Source organism: Ceratotherium simum, chromosome 17 (assembly GCF_057802395.1).
Source record: "Ceratotherium simum simum isolate JZ-2026a chromosome 17, ASM5780239v1, whole genome shotgun sequence".
Classification (NCBI taxonomy): domain Eukaryota; kingdom Metazoa; phylum Chordata; class Mammalia; order Perissodactyla; family Rhinocerotidae; genus Ceratotherium; species Ceratotherium simum.
The window spans coordinates 50144770-50167350 of NC_141916.1; the positions used below are offsets into that span (position 1 = coordinate 50144770).

At 36.1% G+C, this 22581-nt stretch overlaps 1 protein-coding gene and 1 long non-coding RNA gene across 2 annotated transcripts in view; both read left to right on the forward strand.

The window, feature by feature from the left end:
* Positions 1 to 22581, forward strand: part of LOC101408108 (killer cell lectin-like receptor 2) — a 76618-nt gene that overhangs the window by 5005 nt on the left and 49032 nt on the right. The gene's annotated exons all lie outside the window — the stretch shown is intronic.
* Positions 95 to 12490, forward strand: LOC147914807 (uncharacterized). The gene is made up of 3 exons (XR_015555006.1): positions 95 to 822; positions 2409 to 2515; positions 12413 to 12490. It is a non-coding gene; the product is annotated as an uncharacterized LOC147914807 (long non-coding RNA).

The window sequence follows — 22581 nt, forward strand, 5'->3', positions numbered from 1 at the left end:
TAGAATATCCATCCCCTCCAAACTTTCCTCATGTTCCTTTTATTGTGCATGGTGAGAACACTTAAAATGAGATCTATATTTTTAACAAGTTTTTAAGTGCACAATTCCATATTGTTAACTGTAAGCATTATGTTGTACAACAGATTTCTAGAACTTATTCATCTTGTATAACTGAAACTATATACCCGTTGAACAACAACTCCTCATTCCCCCACCCCCATCCCCACCCCAGTCCCGGCAACCACCATTCTACTTTCTGTTTCTCTGAGTTTGACTGCTTCTTATATCTCATGTAACTGGAATCATGCAGTATTTCCTTCTGTGTTTGGCTTATTTCACTTAGCATAATATCGTCAAGCTTTATCCATATTGTCTCATATGCCAGGATTTCCTTTTTTTTTAAGGCTGAATGATATTCCATTGTATGTATATACCACATTTTCTCTATCCATTCATCCATCTATGGACATTTGGGTTGTTTCCATATCTTTGTTATTGTGAATAACGCTGCAATGAATATGGGAGTGCAGATATCTCCTGGCCTCCAGTATATTGATGAACATCATATTATCATTATTTATACCTACGAGTTTGTTTTTAGAGGACTGATAAATATATTCCTGTGCTTAACAGAATTCCAGATGACACGAAGTTTAATGTTTCACCTTATATGTTGTAGGCAAACTCTATGCAGACCGCTGGTCCTGTCGTGGAGTAAACTGTTATTATTTTACCACTGAAGTTAAAACCTGGAAGGGATGTAAACAGACTTGCCAAAGTTACAATTTATCTCTTTTGACGATAAATGATAAAGATGAACAGGTATCATGGTTTGTTACATTCACTTTTATTCTCTTGGACTCTGTCTCTCTTCCTTGGACCCAAGATATTGAGGACCGGGAGGAGTCCAGAAAGAGGGACCTTCAGTTATCCTTTGTGTTGTGTCTGTTGAATGAGCAAAAGTTGTATAATTAAGAGTCTCCCAGGTGACATCTGCCTGCTAATAGGTGTATGATCTTGTTACTAAGCATTCAATACGTATTATCTATCTTGATGACCAATATTATTTCTAAAATGGAAACCTTGCAGGTGCAGGTTGCGTCTTTGCAATCACTTCCCTCTCTAAGGAGTCTATAGGTGACCGGCTCTCGGAGAAGTGTGCTTTTCCTTCAAAGAAGTACTTAACCCTTTGGTAAATTGCAGCCTGGAACCAGCAGTTATTTCTTCCTATAAAGTGGCGACTAAGAACCCAGAGGCAATACAGTCTAGTAGTTTCTGTTAGGTATACAGGGGACAGACTACCTGGGATAAAATCCAGTTTCTGTCTGGGTGACCTTGGGTAAATTACTTAACCTCTCTGGGCCCCAGTTTTCCTATTTGCAAAAGGGAGATAATAATGAGGAACATAAAAGTGGTCACACTTTTACAAATTAGCCTTATGGTGATTTTCATTGCATCTGTAGGTAACATTTACTTGATCGATATTCTTATATATTACATCAAGATGTGTAGCTTTCAAAAAGAATTATAAAAAGAGAAAATACAGTGGCAACAATTTCTAAACTATCTTCTTAATTTATTACCAGTAACAACTATCTACATACATAAAATGCGTTTTTATAGAGAAGTGTTTGTAAAGATCAGCCTGAAACTTCTATTTATTATTTAGGAACACAACACAAAATTCATATGCAAATCTAATAGGTGTTTTAAATCACAACATAAAAGAATTTAGGATATCAATTCATAAAATAACTTTTTATGTTTGTTAAAATAAAACACAGTTAAATTTAAACCAATATTTTAAAATATATTCAATCACTTATTCAGAAGTTATGTAATGTGTCGCTTCGCTACACTACATTTTTGGACAGTAAATATTTCGGAATACTGCCCTTTTTCCCTTCACCTCTTCCAACTACTGAACTACAGCCAATCTTTTTCTTATGAGGCTGAAGGCTGAAGGCTCCCAGACACATCTCCCCAGATACACTTGTTGTTTTAATAAATTTATTTTGAAGATAGGTGTTTTCACTTAAGAATATGTAATGATCATTTTTCTGCATCCTTAAGTATTTTTCTGGAGCATGATTTTGAATGGTTTTATAAAGATCAAAAATTATTTAATGAATCTCCTATTCTGAGATATTTAGATTTTAAATTTTTGCAGGTTTTAAGTAATCTGTGAAACTGGCAGCCATTTTTAACATCAGTAAATAATCCTGGAGAAAATTACTTTGCAAAATGAACATACAGGGTTTGAGGGGAGAGAAGGTTTTCTAGAAGGAGGGATGAAGGATGAGGTAGCAGAGTAGTGGCCTTAGAAAGAGTTGGGCCCTTTATCTGTCCTTTTCATTCATCTCACAGGTGGGAATTTAGTCACATGATATATTTTGTTTCCTTTATAGGCCTTCCTTCAACCCCAGACTTATGGAAACTACTACTGGATTGGATTATCATACAAAGCAGAGGAAAGGAAGTGGAAATGGATTGAGGATGGCACATCTTCTGGAATGTAAGTCTCTGGAATGCATTCAAAGTCTAATATTGGTGTTAGGGCTGGAAGGATTGTATCTAAAAAGAATCTTCTCTTATTATGCACAGCTTACCTCATTTTCAAGTAGCCATCATTGGTAAGAATAAGTAGAATGATTAAGAAAGTGTTTTAGGAAGCATATTTAAAAATAAAAGATGCATTCTAGAGTGTTATTAATAATACTAAAATTATGATGTTAAACACATGCTCAGAAGTATGTGTTATGAGGTACACAAAATAAAACAAAATCATAAAGAAAAGTGATATGAAATGATCAGACCATCCTGACTTAGCCAAAGTGATCCCTCCCACAACCTCAAATGAATATTTTGAGCATCCTAAGAATTCATTTGAAACTCCTTTACATTATTGGTTTATATTATTTATAAATATAAATATATGTGAGTATACACACACACACACGCATATACCTGCACTATAGTTCTTCTATTTTGAAGTGCAGTATTTTGTAACCTCTTGGGTTTACATTTAGTTATAAACTGCTGTTAAACTGTTCAATGATTTTTTTAAAAATCTGAACTATGTATTATATTATTTATTTCTAGAAATTCTGTTTTATGTTTCCAAATCTTTCTAGTTACTCATATTTTGAAGCTGTCCTTTATTTCTTGAAAGATACTAAATATTCTTATTGTATATTGAGCATCTGAAAATTCTTAGATATGAAGTTTTGTGGGTCCACTCTATTGTTTCTGCTGGTTTTTGTTCACGATGCCATTTTCTTTGTAGTGTTGAGTGATTTTTTTTCGCATTTTTGAGCTGCTGTGGAAATTAGTCAAGGATGGAGATGAAGATGGCTTCGTCAAGAAAGAATTTGCTTTTGTTGGATGCCTTGGGGCACTATGAGTCAGGGCCACTGTTTTTATTATTATCATTTTTATTGAGGTATAATAGTTTATAACAGTGTGCAATTTCAGTTGTACTGTATTATTTATCCATCACCATATATATGTGCCCGTTTATCCCTTATGCCCACACCCAATGCCATCCCCTCTGGTAACCCGTAGTCTGTTCTCTTTGTCCATGTATTTGTTTATCTTCTACATATGAGTGAAATCATATGGTGTTTGTCGTTCTCTGTCTGGTTTATTTTGCTTGACATAATACTCACAAAGGCCATCCATGTTGCTGCAAAGGGGGCGATTTTGTAATTTTTCTTCTTTTTTGAGGAAGATTAGCCCTGAGCTAACATCTGTTGCCAATCCTCCTCTTTTTTCCTGAGGAAGATTGGCCCTGGGCTAACATCTGTGCCCATCTTCCTGAGCTTTATGTGGGATACTGCCACAGCATGGCTTGATAAGCGCTGCATAGACTCGCGTGGGAGATCAAAAGCAGCGAACCTGGGGCCAACAAAGCCGAGCGAGTGAGCTTAACTGCTATGCCACTGGGCTGGCGCCACGATTTTGGCTGTTTTTATGGCTGAGTAGTGTTCCATCGTGCATATATACCACATCTTCTTTATCCATTCATCAGTCAATGGGCACTTGTGTTGCTTCCATGTCTTGGCTACAGTGAATAATGCTGCAATGAACATAGGGGTGCATAAGTCTCTTGGAATTCTTGATTTCAAGTTCTTTGGATAAATACCCAGTAGTGGGATAACTGGTTCGTATGGTGTCACTATTTTTAATTTTTTGAGAAATCTCCATACTGTTTTCCATAGTGGCCGTACCAGTTTGCAAACCCACCAGCAGTATATGAGGGTTGCCTCTTCTCCACATCCTATCCAACATTTGCTATTTTTTTCTTGGTAGTTATAGCCATTCTAAGAGGTGTAAAGAGATATCTCAATGTCATTTTCATTTGCATTTCCCTGATGATTAGTGATGTTGAACATCTTTTCATGTGCCTATTGGCCATCTGTATATCTTCTTTGGGAAAATGTCAGTTCATATCCTCTGCCCATTTTTTGATTGAGTTGTTTGTTTTTTTGTTGTGGAGTTGTGTATCTTTATAAATTTTGGAGATTAACTTCTTGTCAGATATATGATTTGCGAATATTTTCTCCCAGCTGGTGGGCTGTCTTTTCATTTTAGTCCTGGTTTCCTTTGCCTTGCAGAAGCTCTTTAGTCTGATGAAGTCCCATTTATTTACTTTTTCTTTTGTTGCCCTTTTGTTGTCTGTGTAGATATGGGATTTGAAAAGATCCTTCTAAGACTTATGTCAAAGAGTGTAATGCCTATAATTTCTTCTAGGAGTTTTATAGTTTCACGTCTTACCTTCAAGTCTTTAATCCATTTCCAGTTAATTTTTTATGTATGGAAAAAGATAATGGTCTACTTTCATTCTTTTGCTTGTGGCTGTCCAGTTTTCCCAACACCAGTTGTTGAAGAGACTTTCCTTTCTCCATTGTATATTCTTGGCTTCTCTCTTGAAGATTAGCTGTCTGTAGACGTGTGGTTTCGTTTCCGGGCTTCCAATTCTATTCCAGTGACCTGTGTGTCTGTTTTTGTGCGAGTACCATGCTGTTTTGATTATTATACCTTTGTAGCATAGTTTTAACTCAGGGATTGTGATGCCTCCAGCTTTGGTCTTTTTTCTCAGGATTGTTTTAGATCTTGGGAGTCTTTTGTTGGCTCATATGAATTTTAGGATTCTTGGTTCTATTTCTATGCAGAATGTTATAGAAATTCTGATTAGGATTGCATTGAATCTGTAGATTGCTTTAGGTAGTGTGGACATTATAACTATATTTATTCTACCAATCTATGTGCATGCAATACCTTTCCATTTCTTTATGTCATCATCAAGTTCTTTCAATAACGTCTTATAGTGGTTTTTATACCTCACTTTGTTAATGTGGTGTATCACATTGGTTGATTTGCAGGTGTTGAACCATCCCTGCATACCTGATATAAATCCCACTTGAACATGGTATATCATCCTTCCAATGTATTGCTGTATTTGGTTTGCCAATATTTTTTTAAGGATTTTTGCATCTATGTTCGTCAGCAATATTGGCCTGTAATTTTCCTTCTTTCTGTTACCTTTGTCTGGCTTTTGGATCAGGATGATTTTGGCCTTCTAAAATGTGTTGGGAAGTGTTCCATCTTTTATTTTTTAGAATAGGTTGAGAATGATAGGTATTAAATCTTCTTTGAATTTTTGGTGGAATTCACCAGAGAAGCCGTCTGGTCCTGGACTTTTACATTTTGGGAGGATTTTGATTACTGTTTCAGTGTCTTCACTTGTGATTGGTCTATTCAGATTCTCTATTTCTTCTTGATTCACTTATGGGAGGTATGAGTCTATGAATTTATCCATTTCTTCTAGATTGTCCAATTTGTTGGCATATAGTTTTTCATAGTGTTCTCTTATAATCCTTTGGTTTTTTGTGGTGTTTGTTTAATTTCTCCTCTTTCACTTCTAATATTACTTATTTGAGTCTTCGTACTTGTTTTCTTAGTGAGTCCAGGTAAGGATTTTTCAATTTTGTTTATCTTCTCAAAGTGCCAGCTCTTAATTTCTTTGATCCTTACTACTGTATTTGTTTCCTTTCAATTTTGTTTATTTCTGCTCTAATTTTTATTATTTCCCTCCTTCTTCCTACATTGGGCTTTGTTTTTTCATCTTCTTCCAGTTATGTCAGGTGCAGTTTAAGATTGTTTATTTGAGATTTTTTCTTTCTTGTTAGGGTGGGCTTGGGTGCTATGAATTTCTCTCTTAGGATCTCTTTTGTTGCATCCCATGTGAGTTGGTGTGATATATTTTCATTTTCACTTGGCTCCAGATATTTTTAAATTTCTCTTTTGATTTCTTCAATGATCCATTGGTTGTTCAGTATCATGATTTTTAGTCTCCACATCTTTGTCACTTTCTCAGCTTTTTTCTTGTAGTTCATTTCTAGTTTCCAACATTATGGTCAGAAAAGATGCTCAATGTGATGTCAATCTTCTTCTTTATTGAGGGTTGCCTTGTTTCCCAACACGTGGTCTATCTTTGAGAATGTTCACGTGCACTTGAGAAGAATGTGCATTCTGCTGTTTTTGGATGGGATGTTCTATATATATCTATTAAGTCCATCTGGTCTAGTTTTTCATTGAATTCCACTATTTCCTTGTTGACTTTCAGTCTGTATGATGTATCCATTAATGTAAGTGGGGTGTTAAGTTCCCCTACTATTGTTGTGTTCCTATTAATGTCTCCTTTTAGGTCTATTAAAAGTTGCTGTAGATATATACAGAGCATTCCATCCAAAAACCGAAGAATACACGTTCTTTTCAAATGCACATGGAACATTCTCCAGGATTGATCACATATTAGGCCACAAAACAAGTCTCCATAAATTTAAGAAGATTGAAATAATACCAACCATCTTTTCTGACCACAACGGTATGAAACTAGAAATCAACTATAGGAAGAAAATCAGAAAAGCCACAAATACATGGAGATTAAACAAAATGCTACTGAACAACGATTGGGTTAACGAAGAAATCAAAGAAGAAATCAAAAAATACCTGGAGACAAATGAAAATGAAAATACGACATGCCAGAATTTATGGGATACAGCAAAAGCGGTTCTAAGAGGGAAGTTTATAGCAATACAGGCCTATCTCAACAAACAAGAAAAATCTCAAATAAACAATCTAACAATGCACCTAAAGGAACTGGAAAAAGAAGAACAAACAAAGCCCAAAATCAGTAGAAGAAGGGAAATCATAAAAATCAGAGCAGAAATAAATGAAATAGAGACCAAAAAACAATAGAAAAATAAATAAAACCAAGAGCTGGTTCTTTGAAAAGATCAACAAAATTGACAAACCTTTAGCTAGACTCACCAAGAAAAAAAGAGAGAAGGCACAAATAAGTAAAATCAGAAATGAAAGAGGAGAGGTTACAACAGACACCTCAGAAATACAAAAGATTATAAGAGAATACTATGAAAAACTATATGCCAACCAATTCGACAATCTGGAAGAAATGGATAAATTCTTAGAATCATACAACCTTCCAAAACTGGATCAAGAAGAAGTAGAGAATTTGAATAGACCAATCACCAGTAAGGAGATCGAAACAGTAATCAAAAACCTCCCCAAAAATAAAAGTCCAGGACCAGATGGCTTCCCTGGTGAATTCTACCAAACATTCAAAGAAGAGTTAATACCTATCCTTCTCAAACTCTTCCAAACAATTGAGGAGGGGGAAGCTCCTAACTCATTCTACGAAGCTGACATTACCCTGATACCAAAACCAGACAAGGACAACACAAAAAGAAAATTACAGGCCAATATCACTGATGAACATCGATCGAAAATCCTCAACAAAATACTAGCAAATCGCATACAACAATATGTTAAAAGATTATACACCATGATCAAGTGGGATTTATTCCAGGTATGCAGGGATGGTTTAACATTCGCAAATCAATCAACGTAATACACCACATTAATAAAATGAAGAATAAAAATCACATGATCATCTCAATAGATGCAGAAAGCATTTGACAAGATACAGCATCCATTTATGATAAAAACTCTGAATAAAATGGGTATAGAAGGAAAGTACCTCAACATAATAAAGACCATATATGACAAACCCACAGCTAATATCATCCTCAATGGTGAAAAACTGAAAGCTATCCCTCTAAGAACAGGAACCAGACAAGGATGCCCACTGTCACCACTCCTATTTAACATAGTATTGGAAGTCCTAGCCAGAGCAATCAGGCAAGAGAAAGAAATAAAAGGGATCCAAATTGGAAAGGAAGAAGTGAAACTGTCACTATTTGCAGATGACATGATTTTATATATAGAAAACCCTAAAGAATCCACCAGAAAACTTTTAGAAGTAATAAACGACTATGGTAAAGTTGCAGGATACAAAATCAACATACAAAAATCAGTTGCATTTCTGTACACTAACAACGAAGTAGCAGAAAGAGAAATTAAGAATACCATCCCATTTACAATTGCAACAAAAAGAATAAAATACCTAGGAATAAACTTAACCAAAGAGGTGAAAGATCTGTACACCGAAAACTATAAAACATTGCTGAAAGAAATTGAAGAGGACACAAAGAAATGGAAAGATATTCCGTGCTCTTGGATTGGAAGAATTAACATAGTTAAGATGTCCATACTTCCTAAAGCCATCTATAGATTCAATGCAATCCCTATCAAAGTTCCAACAACATTTTTCACAGAAATAGAACAAAGAATCCTAAAATTTATATGGAACAACAAAAGACCCCGAATAGCTAAAGGAATCCTGAGAAAAAAGAACAAAGCTGGAGGTATCACACTCCCTGATTTCAAAATATACTACAAAGCTATAGTAACCAAAACAGCATGGTACTGGCACAAAAACAGACACACAGATCAATGGAATAGAATCGAAAGCCCAGAAATAAACCCACACATCTATGGACAGCTAATCTTCGACAAAGGAGCCAAGAACATAGATTGGGGAAAAGAAAGTCTCTTCAACAAATGGTGTTGGGAAAACTGGATAGCCACATGCAAAAAAATGAAAGTAGACCCTTACCTTACACCATACACAAAAATTAACTCCAAATGGATTAAAGACTTGAATGTAAGACCTGAAACTATGAAACTTCTAGAAGAAAACATAGGCAGGACGCTCTTCCACATCAGTCTTAGCAACATCTTTTCAAACACCACATCTGACCAGGCAAGAGAAACAATAGAAAAAATAAACAAATGGGACTACATCAAACTAAAAAGCTTCTGCACAGCAAAGGAAACCATCAACAAAACGAAAAGACAACCTAACAATTGGGAGAAGATATTTGCAAACCATACATCTGATAAGGGCTTAATCTCCAAAATATATAAAGAACTCATGCATCTCAACAACAAAACTACCAACCCAATTAAAAATGGGCAAAAGACCTGAACAGACATTTCTCCAAAGAAGATATACAGATGGCCAACAGACACATGAAAAGATGTTCAAAATCACTAACTATCAGGGAAATGCAAATCAAAACTACAATGAGATATCACCTCACGCCTGTCAGAATGGCTATAATTAACAAGACAGGAAACAACATGTGTTGGAGAGGATGTGGAGAGAAGGGAACTCTCATACACTGCTGGTGGGAGTGCAAACTGGTGCAGCCACTATGGAAAACAGTTTGGAGATTCCTCAAAAAATCAACGATAGAACTACCATATGATCCAGCTATTCCACTGTTGGGTATTTATCCAAAGAACTTGAAAACACCAATTTGCAAAGGTACATGCACCCCTGTGTTCATTGCAGCCTTATTCACGATAGCCAAGACTTGGAAGCAACCTAAGTGCCCATCAAGGGACGAATGGATAAAGAAGCTGTGGTATATATACACAATGGAATACTACTCAGCCATCAGAAACGACGAAATCCAGCCATTTGTGACAACATGGATGGACATTGAGGGTATAATGCAAAGTGAAATAAGTCAGAGGGAGAAGGTCAAATACCGTATGATTTCCTTCATTAAGTAGTAGATAATAACAACAATAAACAAACACATAGGGACAGAGATTGGATTGGTGGTTACCAGAGGGGAAGGGGGGAGGGAGGAGGGTGAAAGGGATAATTCGGTACATGTGTGTGGTGATGGGTTGTAATTAGTATTTTGGTGGTGAACATGATGTAGTCCATGCAGAAATAGAAGTACAATGATGTACACCTGAAATTTTTACAATGTTATAAACCAATGTTACTGCAATAAACAAAAAATTAAAAAAAAAAAAAAAAAAGTTGCTGTATGTACGTTGGTGCTCCTGTGTTAGGTGCATATATATTTGTATGACTTATGTCTTCTTTTTGGAGTGCCCCTAGGTTGCTGCAGTTGGGAGAGGGAGAGGATATCCCTTTCCCTCCTTCCACTGCCTCCTGGAAGTTTCAGCACCTCCACCTTCAGCTGTATGGCTGCGTGGGTCTCTCAGACATTTATACTTTTGTGTGAATATCCTCTGCTGGTTTATGAATATCCTTTTCATTGTATCTTAGGGAAGAGAGTCTAAGGGAAGAGCTCACTTTGCCATGATGCTGACATCACTCATTTTCTAAGGCTGCTTTTAATTCTAAATATGAGCCCTGTAAATAGTGTAGATCTGGGCTGCAGACCTACAAAAGATGTCATACAGAAAATTACCTTAATGTGACCACAGCCTGTAAGCACACTTTCAGGCAAACAATCTCAGACATCATAGAACAGAAACGCTCATGGGCCAAATAAATACACTTAAATTGCACAGTTAATTAAATCAATTTAAACCACATTGCACTATTCCAGGGGAAGGAAATGGAATAGCTCTCAGACTTAGATGGGATGCGATAGGTTGTCACACTTAGGATAAGTTGCAAGTGGGTGAAAGGATCACCTGAATCCTAGGTTATGCAATCATCATATGGCCTGCCTCTCTCTGCTGCATAACCCTTTCTTGATGATGGTGTGGATCTAGGACTAGACTTGAGGTTTGAGTAAAAGGGCCCAACAGATAGAAGGTTCTTGTGCCCAGCATACATATTTTCTCTACTGGGGAGGTGCAGGAGCATGTAAGCCTAACCACAGCTGCAGTGTTATAATAACCTTATGAGTAGCTATGAATTTTATTTGAGTTTCTTAGGCAGAAGGCCAGAAATAGTGTCACCAATGGGTGGGGAAATGGAGACCTCATGAATGTTGAGTATCTATGTGCGTCATGTATATTTGGAGTATTATATTTAGTGTCTACTTGGTTCTTTCATCCTTTCCTATGTTTACCATTCATATGCTCTACTTTCTATATCTATACCTAACATGTCTCAGAGGTTACCAACTTACTTATACATACTTCATACATCCTATGTGTTCTGCCTATGACTTACCAGCTACTCAGATTCGTTTGTCTTTCTTGTTTGTTTCTCTTCATTCCTATAGCAGATTTGAATATTCTTAAATAATACAGCAAATGCAAATTATATGAGAGATGGTTTAATCTTTTGAAGTCTTAGGTAGGATTGTTCTTTTTCTCTTCTGCCTAAGTGCAATGCTCAGGGACAGTTCTTGGGTGGTTTTTACTGAAGATATATTTTTTTGGGGTCTCAACTCTTTACGGCTTGTCTTCTATTTAGAATCTTGGGTGGAATTCATTATTCAGCCTACTACATCAATGAAGGGAAAAACTGGCTTCAGAGCTTCAATTACCCTTCCAGGTTCCCACTTTCTCTTAACCCTCGGCCTGAGTATGAATTTGTTTCTTTCCAGTTCATAAATTTGTTGAAGCACATTTAAATTTTTCTTTATTCATCATTTTACTGTTTCAACAGTAAGATAATACTGGTATCTAATCCACCACTTTGCTGAAGCAAAAGTCCTGCTTTTCGATATCTTTCAAGGGATAGTCATGAAATAATAATTATAATTATTAATATAATAATAATTATTAGCTATGGGGTGGGAAGGGAAAGAAACAAAACAAATGAAAACCTCAATTAAATAACCTCATCTCTGGCTATAGTCCAATTCTGCTTTTTCTCTTTAAGGTATATGCACATGAGACCCAGTTATCTCTGTCACAGAAATTAAGTTCTTCTTCTTTTTCCTCTCTCACTTTGACTGAAAAAAATTTACATAGGAAAGCAATTTTGCTATATATCATGATCCCTCAGCAATACTGCAAGGTAGTTTTGACTTCTGACCAAAAATTCCCAGTGTGGAATAAGATGGACGATTATGGGTGTGATCAAGAGGCTGTTATTCTATTTAACAGGCTAGAGCAAAGGAAAGTCTTTTAGTGATAAAGTCGTGATTAACATTTCCATATTCCAGATCTTTAGGCAACACACTTAAAAAGATGATGATTTATGTTATTGTAAGCTTCATAATTCAACAGTGGACCATATGTGTTTTCTGTTCTACAGTAATTCTCCAATAATGAGTTTGCCTCCTGGGAGAGAAGAATGTGCTTTTTTAAGCTCAGCAAGAATAGAAAATACTTATTGCTTTACAACTTATAATTGTATCTGTGAGAAGAGAATTGATTGTGTTTCCACGGCCTGCTTCAAATAGACACAGAAGAAAAGGTGAAATGGAATTTTGTCATTTTGTTTCCAGGGATAATTTGTGATTGTTTACAAATTAATGTTTTTGACAGCAGGACTTATTCCACTGTGGAAAGAGATGAGTTGGAAGAGGAAGAAAATGCTCTTTTGGGCTGTGATTTAAGAGATCAGATGCCGGCTGTCTTCTTGGGGAAGAGGGGAAGATTTTGTTTTTGGAAATCAGTTACCTCTCTCTTTAATGGCCCTGAGAAAGTCTCTCTTCTTCATTCCCTGAACTACCCACAAAGCCAGTCAGAGAACTCTGGATCTGTTCCTTACCCATAGGGTAAATCATTTCCATAGCCTTAGGCTTGGGGAGATAGCACTATTAAGAACTAAAAAATAGGTATCCTGACCATTCCCCATCTAGATGCTTACCTATCATTTAATTTTTTTTTTTATTTTGTTATGATTTCAAACTTATTGAAAAGTTGAAACAATAGTACCAGGAGCTCTCATATAACCTTTACCCATAGTTACGATTTGTTTATATTTTGATCTAACTGCGCTTTACAGTTCTCCCTCTCTCTCTCTATACTGATCCCTTTGATAATAAATTTGGAATATTATGTCCCTTTGTCTAAATATTTTACAAGAACAAGGACTTTGTCTTGTATAACAATAGTACAATTATCAAAATCAATAAATTTAGCATTTCTACAGTACTGTGATTTATCTATAATCCGTATTCAAATTTTGTCATCTGTCTCGACAAGGTCATTTATAGGTGATTTTCCTCCATGTTCAGGATCATGCAATACATTTAGTTGTGATGTCACTTTAGTCTCCTTTAATCTGGGACAGTTCTTCAGGACTTTTTGTCTTTCTTGACCTTAACATTTTAAAAATCAACTTTAGATTTATACTTTCATACAGTAAAATGCATCTACTTTAAATCATGAGATCAATGGGTTTTTAACAAATGTATACACTTCTCAAACACCATCAAATTAAGACACACAACATTTTCATCACCTCCAAAAGTTCTTTTCTGCCCCTCCCCACCCATCTGGCCCCAGGCTACCAGTGATATGCTTTCTGTCACTATAAATACGTGTTGCCTATTGTAGAATTTCATACATCATGTGCTCTTTTGTATCTGGCTTCTTTTTGCTCAGCATGTTTTTGAAATTAATTCATGTTCTTTTGTGTATCATTAATTCATTCTTTTTGTTACTAAGTTGTATTCCATTATATGGATATACCATAATTTGTTCATCCACCTATGGACATTTGATGTGTTTCCAGTTTTTGGCTATTATGAATAAACCTACCATGAACACTTATGTGCCAGTCTCTGTGTGGACATGTGTTTCCACTTCTTTTTATTAAATACCTAGAAATTTGATTGTTGAATCTTATGGTAAGTGCATGTTTACTTTTATAAGAAATTTCTAGTTTGTTTTCCAATGTGGTTGCATCATCTTCTTTTCCAAGTAGCAACATATGAGAGTTCCAGTAGCCTCATATCATTGCCAAGACTTGATATTCTCTGTCATTTTAATTTTAGCCACTATGGTGGATGTGTAATGATATCTCATTGTGGTTTTTAATTTGCATTTCCCTGAAGACTAATGATTTTGAGCATCTTTTTAGTGTTTATTGGTCATTTGTATATATTCTGTTCAGCCAAGTGTCTGTTCAATCATTTTCCATTGAACTGTCTGTTCTATGTTTTTAAAAATTGGGTTTGTCTGTCTTATTATAGAGTTGTAACAGTTCTTTTATATAACTTGGGTACAAATCCCTTGTTAGATATATGTACTGCAGATACTTTCTCCCCCAGTCTTTGTCTTCCCTTTCCATTTTCTTCCTTTCTTTTTTTTTTTTGTGAGGAAGATCAGCCCTGAGCTAACATCCATGCCCATCCTCCTCTTTCTGCTGAGGAAGACTGGCCCTGGGCTAACATCCGTGCCCATCTTCTTCTACTTTTTTATATGGGACACCGCCACAGCATGGCCTGACAAGCGGTGCATCGGTGCGCGCCTGTGATCTGAACCCGGGCTGCCAACAGTGGAGTGTGCACACTTAACTGCTACTCCATGGGGCTGGCCCCCACTTTCTATTTTCTTAATGGTGTCTTTCAAGAAGCAGAAATTTTAAAATTTTGATGAAGCATACTTTATCATTTTTTTCTTTTTTTTTGTACCTTTTATGTCCTATCTAAGAAATCTTTGCCTACATCAAGATCATAGAGACTTTTCCCTATATTTTCTTCTAGAAGTTTTATAGTTTTAACTTACATGTTTAGCCTATACCCATTTCAAATTAATTTTTGGGTATTAGAAAAGGTTTGAGGCTTACTATTATTTCATATAGATATCCAGTTTTTTTGCATTATTTGTTGAAAAGACTTCCGTATCCTCCATTCAATTACTTTGGTGACTTTGTAGGAAATTAATGGACCATATCTGTGTGGGTTTCTTTTTGGATTCTCTATTTTGTCTCAGTGATCTATATGCATGTTCTTGCAGTAATACTGTACTGTCTCCATTACGTAGCTGTACAGTAAGCCTTGGACTCAGATGTGCTAATCCTTCAAATTTGTTCTTTTTCAAATGTATATTGGCTATTCTGGGATTTTGTATTTTCTCAACATTTCTTCAAAAATACTTGATGAGATTTTGCTTGGGTCAGCAGTGAATCTGTAGATTAATTTGGGAGAGTTGCTATCTTAGCAATTTTGAGTGTTAGAGTTCATGAATATGATTTCTCTCTCTCCTTTTAGTTAGGTCTTTTTAAATTTCTCTCAGCAATATGATACATTTCAGGATATAGGTCTCATATGTATTTTGTTAAATTTTTATTTTTGATTCTATTATAAATGGCATTTAACATATTATCAAATTATTTGTGATTAGTTTATAGAAATGAAATTGTTTTTTGTAAATTAACCTCATGTTCTATCACCTTGCTAAATTTACTTATTTCCTGAGGATTGTTTTTTTCCTTTTGTATTCTCAGAATTTTTGTTTTCTATGTACATAATTATGTCCTATGAGTATATAGAGTTATATTTATCCTTTTCTTTCATTTTTTCTCTTGCTTTATTGTACTGGTTAGGACCTCTGTTTGGGGAGGATTGATGATAGTAGGCATCCTTGCCTTTTTCCAGTCTTACAAAGAGAAGTGTTTAGTCTTTTACCATGATGTGTGTGGTCAGCTGTAGGTTTTTTGTAGATCCTCTTTATCGTGTTGAGGAAACTGCCTCCTATTATTGATTGAGACTTTCATCATGAATGGGAGTTGATTTTTGTTATATGATTTTTTGCATCTATTGAGATGATTATATAGATTTTCTCTGTTAGTCACTTAATACAGTAGATTCCTTTGATTGGTTTGAATGTTAAACACAACTTACACTTCTTGAATAAATGCCACTTGGTCATGCTGTATTTATCCTACTTTTGCATATATTGCTAGATTTTCTTGGGTAATATTTGGTTAAGGAATTTTTTCGTTATATTCATGATGTTATTTTCTTTTTTAAAATGTCTTTTTATGGTTATGGCGTTGGAGAAATACAGGCCTTATATAGTCATCTGGCATTTTTTTAATATCTATCTCTTTTGGGGTGATAGGATTTATATTTTCATTCCTTAAATGTTTGATCAAATTTACTAGTGAAATAATCTAGGTCTGAAATTTTCTTTGGGAGACGATATTCAATTAGGAATACCATTTCTTTAATAGACTTAGGGCTATTTAGACCTTTTGTTTCTTGTCAATTTTGATAATTTTTATCTTTCAGGACATTTGTCCATTTGGTTTAAATTGTCAAATTTATTGACATATTATTTTCCAAGTTGTATTAGTTTCCTAGGGCTGCAGTAACAAAGGACCACAAATGTGATGGCTTAAAACAACCAAAATGTATTCCCTCACTGTTCTGGAAGACAGAAGTCCAACACCAAGGTGTCAGTATGCTTCCTCTGAGACTGTGTGGAAACTTCCCTTGCCTATTCCTGTCTTCTGGTGGTGGCTGTCCACCTTTGCCATTACTTGGTTTGTAGCTGCCTTCATCAATTTCTGCCTCTGTCATCACATGGCATTTTTACCTGTGTCTCTGTCTTTACATGCCGTTTCCTCTTCTTGTGAGGACCCTAGTCCTATTGGATTAGGACCCACTCTAATGAGCTCATCCTAAGTTGATTACATTGTAATCATGTCCTTTCTTTTATGATATTGTTTGTACTTCTAATCTTGTGTTTTTGTGGTTTTCTTTCTTGATCAGTCTAGCTAGAGCTGTATATCAATTTTATTGATCTTGTTGATGAACCAGCTTTTTGTTTCCTTGATTTTTTTTATGTTTGTCCATTTCCCATCTTATTTATTTCATCTTTTTTCTTTATGATTTCCTCTATTCTACTTATTATAACTGATTTTATTCCTGGCTTCTTAAGTGAAAACTTATATAGTCTCTGGTCAAACTAGATCTTTGCATATATAAGATCAAAGTTTAACCTGGAAAGTTCATAATAAAGCTTTTGATATACTGGTTCAATCATCTCCTATCACTGTGCAGTATACTGGACCTAGTTCATGTGCTTTCCCCAGTCTCTCAGCCCGTCTGTGTCACTCACCTGGATGCTTGCCCAGCTTCCTAGCCAGAGCAGCCCCCGCAATGCTTCTTTTATACCCATGGTTGTAAAACTAGGTTATCATGACCTGTACAATGGCCAGACTTTGGCATGGCCTCCATCATGTCCACCTTGGCAGGAACCACAGCAGATTCAGTACCCAGATTGACCAAATCCCTCAGAGGCTGTGGCTATCAGAGGTGGCCTGAAGGGTTCGGGTAACACAATCTAGAAATGCGGAGATATAAAAACCCTGTATGGCAAGTTTTCACCAGAAAAAGACAGAAGACAGGAACGAGGCTGCCAATGAACTGCTAGCCCCCTCCTCCAACCTGATGGACTCTTTATATATGCAGTGTTTGTGTATGGGTTCCTTGAAGAGATTCCATGTGAATGAGTAAAAAACTGTTTTCTTATGAAGTTGTGGCCAGCTTCTGAAAATGTATCATCTTGTACTTCCTTTTCTTCCTTCCCTGACTCACTTCCCTTTCCTTTTGACCCTCATTCTTGCTTCCTTTGCATTTTATTCCTTCTCCTCATTAGGTGTTATCACACTCAGGCTTTGTCTCCCAAGAAACCCTGGGTTAAGATGGTGCCATCCAATGAAAGGCAGCATTGTAGACATACAGAGGAGTTTGGAATGAGGATTTGGTCCACATCATATAACCCATCTCTAAATGAGCACATATACCATTAGCCAGTGATAAAGCCTGTAATGTCTACAATATTACACAAGGTAGAATTCTATATGATCTTCAATCCTTTCATTGGGATCCATACCATACCTAGAGAGGAGTTATAGGGACAGCTGGCCTCATGCCTGTCTTATGCCTGCTTTGGAAATGAGAACTCAAATCTCTTCGCCCACAAAATGTTGAATTGTTTTTACTTCTACCATTGCATTGTCAAGTGATTTAGGGAGTTTAACTTTAATCATGAATGTTTGAAAATTAGTTATGCAAAACCTGTTGAATGTAGAAATGCTGATAATATGTGACCATCAGGTGCATATAGAAAGCAGATCTTCTGTACTGCGAATAGATATCAGATGTCTAGAAGGTATTAAATATGATGTTTTTATGTAAGGAAGAGAGATATGGGAAAGACCAAGTCTAGAAGGCTGGACAGTGCACATTGTCTAAAGCTAAGAATATAAGACCCACAAGTGACCTCCTAAACTTAAGTAGTGCAGAAGGCATAAGATGGAGGAGTTAGGCAGAGACTGAACATCTGTGATGGGGAGTCAAAGGAATTGACTCCTAGCTCCCTATTATGCCTAGTATGGCAGGATTAGTTGTTGAATAGTTGTATCAGTACAATAACCCAGAGATCCTAAGGTGAAAGAGGACCTAATGGAGGTAATCCAACCAAAAAAATCTTGTATGTAAAGTAAAATGGAAAAGGAACACTTGGGAGGAGTTATCGCACTAGATAAGGAATCCCAACCAGTGGAGACGTTAGCCTTATATGGAAAATGAATGGATAGTGGGAGTAGAAAGTGATAAATATCAACTTTGGCTTCAAGACATCTTACAAAAGTGAGGATATGATGATAAGCATATGATATGTGTATGTGAAAAGCACTTATACTTTTTATTCTGTTTCCAGTTCCATTTAGTATAGGAGGTGTTAGTGGAATTTATCATTGCAATGGAGATTTCCAAACTATGAGGAGCCACATCTAGAACTGATGGGGAGGACTGCATATGATTTGGAGGCGGGATATATGAGGTAGATAGACATAATGACCAATTGGGCTTTGTGTCTCCCCTTGTTGGGGAGAAGGTAAGATCCTCTTTCTTGGTATAGCAGACAGTTGCCTGATATTAGCTGAAAGCATGAAGTTGTTACATAAATTTTGAATATGAATATAGGATTGGAATGAATGCTGAGGTGAGAGTATGCCACTCTGGGCCTGTTTGTGCTCAGATCTATACCTTACTCTTCCTCTGCTCGGCTTCGCATTCCAGCAGAGTTAACCCCTCCAGGCTGCGTTTCCCAGTGTCTCATCCAAACAAAGCCTGAGGAGAAACTTAAGTGCTTTCAGTGCCTTACAAGGCAGTATTATGAGGTAAAAGGGAAGTGAAGCAAGGAAGGATGGGAAACAAATATAAAGTGGTGCACACCTGAGGTGACCACTGCTCCATGAAGGCACAAAGCTGGTCAAATTGGGGATGTGGCTGTATAGAAACACTGTAAGTGTAAACAGTCCATGGAAGGGAGGAGTGGACAGGAATTTATGTGCCAGGTCCTTTATATCTCTGTCTCCCACTGGTTATAGTTCATTCCAAGTGGAAACAAGTAACCTGCACTTCCAGCCTGTAGAGCTGCTGGTGAATCAAGCTCTCATGTCCTGTGGTGTGATGCTTACCAGAGTCTGGAAATGGTGTTCAGAGCTAGACAGTTCAGCTGTAGACTTCAGACAGGGGAATCATTCAGCCTCACCTGCAGGGGGTCATTGCAGGGACAACTGTATAAAGCAAGTGGTTAATAACCCGAGAGACGTATGAAGCTGAGGCTGAGAATCTTAGAAGGTGCAGAAGATGGGTTCCGTAAAACCAGGTTTCTGGATTCAAGTTGGGTTTTTTCAATAGAAGATGCTAACAGGAATTTGGAGGGTGGGAGAAAGGGAGAAGCCAGGGTAGTTTAATGCCTCTCTACTTTCGGTTGCATCTCTAGCAATAGCTGCATCACTTCTATGCTCCTCTCATTGGACAGATCTTCTGTGTTTCTAGCTTCTGCCTGTGGTCTTGGTTCCAGGAAAACTGCCTCCTTCTTTTGTGTCTAGTTCAGAGGGCAGTAGAGCTTCCTGGTATTGTTAAACTCTGTGTTTCCTTATAGACTCCCAAGCAGTTTCTTAGCCTCTTTGTCACATGCCTAATCAATTCCCTGAATTAAATTCCCTTTGTTGTAATCTCTCAGAGAGGTTTCTGTTTTCCTTGCTGGTTACACATATATTTTCTCATTTAATCATTATAACAATCATAGGAGGTAAGATTATTATCCCCATTTTATAGAAGAGAAAATCGAGCCTTGTAAGATTATTCAATTAATTAATAGTTAGAGCTGGGGGTTTGAGCCCAGGCTGCCTGACTCTACTCCTGACAGTGATATAGCTCTGATCTTTATCTTTAGCTCAGATATCTCTGCATTATATTAATAGCCTGAGAATAATTCTCCTGGGTACAAAGGCAGATATATATATATATATGTTATCACAGGCACTTAAAAATGGCAGGTGCAATGCTTTCATGCAAGTAATTATTTAAAATAGGCCTTTCAGTGTGTTACAGGAGAAGTAAAACCAAGTGGAGACACTAATTGAATCTGATTAAAAAAAAAAAGTTGAACCTGATACTGAGTTTATCCTCAATAGGTAGATGCTGACTCAGGATGTCAAGAGAAGGATACTGGAAAACAATAATGTGGAATCGGGTAGTTTTCAGTTTTTCCTCTTATGATTTTAGCTGTCATGTCTTTGTCAGAATATCAAAGTAGAATACAGATATTTTACACAAAAATCTGTAAGATAATTCAGTTTTAGAAGTGGTAATTGTGTGCTTTGAATTCTCTGTGCCAAATGCTGGTTGTTTCACCCATTACTGGCTCTAGTCATGAGTCTCATTTGGCCCAATATGCTTTTTCTCTTCCCATTTCTACAGCTAAAATTATTTTTCTTTCAATAATCAGCTTAAATGGCGCATCCTTGTACAGTTGCTCACATTCCAGCCCAGTCAGAGTTAACTGCCCATTTTCCTGCTCTATGAAACTCTCTTGTCTTCTATTTTGTCACTTTGGATAATATTAAGTAAATGTTCCTTCATCTAAGTTGCCCTGAAAAACATTTTTTACATCCTATTTCATAATTTGTATAAATTTTAAACAAGTTTATTTCCTTAATAGCAGTTTGCTTATGTCATTAAAGCAATACAAAACGAAACACATCAGTGGCTTTTATAAGGGTTATCTTAGAAGAGAAGTGAGCATTTTTCAAAAAGGAGAAGAAATTTCTTCTGTTGAATATTACAAAAACTATCTTCCAGTGGTGAAAAGTATAAGAAGAGTAGTAGTAGCTCTAAGACTTTATTTGAAGAATCTCTCAGAGTATTTATTGTGATAAAACCATCAGAGGAAATAAGGCTCTGGATGGCCTGTAGTTTAAGTGTCAAATAAACAAAATGTACTTCAAAGGAAATTAATAAGGGAATTGTAAGAGTTCATTTTTATTCAGGAAATATTTATTAAGCGAGTACTCTGCATAGAAAACTGTGGTAAGTACTGAAAATTCAAAATGAATATGACATAGTTATTGCCTAAAATCTAGGCTACTTGGCAAAGTGATCATTAAGAGATAAATATCCACAATAACAAATAACTTATTAATGAAGAATGGATATTTTAATTAGTAGTAGGCTCAGAATATATATAATATATGTTAAATATAGGGTGGCTAAGTTTGGATATATAGATGATATTTTCTTTTACTTTTTGAAGATTAACTCACTTGATTACTTCTGGGATGTGCTAAAGGTGCAGGTTTATAAATAAGAATCAGAGACAAAAATCACTGCAGGCAACTCATCACAGAAGCACGTTCAGGGATTGATGGAAATGTTACATTATTGTACTATATTTATTCCTAATTTGCATAACACATTGCTAATGAAGAAGAACACAGTGAAGATATCGTGTAATGTCGTTGTATTGTAAAGTGACAGCAGCAAAACATTATTATATAACTTTATGTTTCCAGACGTCAGGGCCATGTTGTATATATAATATCATACATATTTCATAATATAACTTAAATATTTGATCATCATTCTTTTATTCTTTCATTGAAAGAAAAGAAGTTGTATGATTTTCTTCCCAATAATTTAGCAAAGTAATATATAAGAACAATGGCAGTTATAAAAAGACAACATTTCAGTATTTGTAATCTTTTCTCTGTATAATTAAGAGATAATTATTCATCTCCCTCATTCTCCCACAGTTTGAATTTATAAGTTTTTCTAAGCAGGGAGTCCTCTTGTGTATTTTCTTTGTTAACTCTATCTGCCCCATGTGGGAGGTGCCGTCCGACAGAACATTCTTCCATTCTCTTAGTTCTCGCTTGGATATTCTCTCATGCAACATTAGGGAAAGATGAGATCTCGACATGGAAACTACATGCAAAATGATTATAGAGATTCCCAGCTAACCCGCTCACAATTTTGAGTAGATTATTTCCCATCCTTCTCCTTCCTCCTCATTCTTTTCTTTTTTTCTTCTCTCCTTTCTTTCTTCTTTCCGTCCTTACATTATCTAGCCATCTACAGTATTATTTTTTCCTCCATTTATCAGTCAAAACTATTTACCTTACAGGTGCTTGTTCTTCACGGGTGCCCCAAGGTGAAGAAAGGAGAAAAA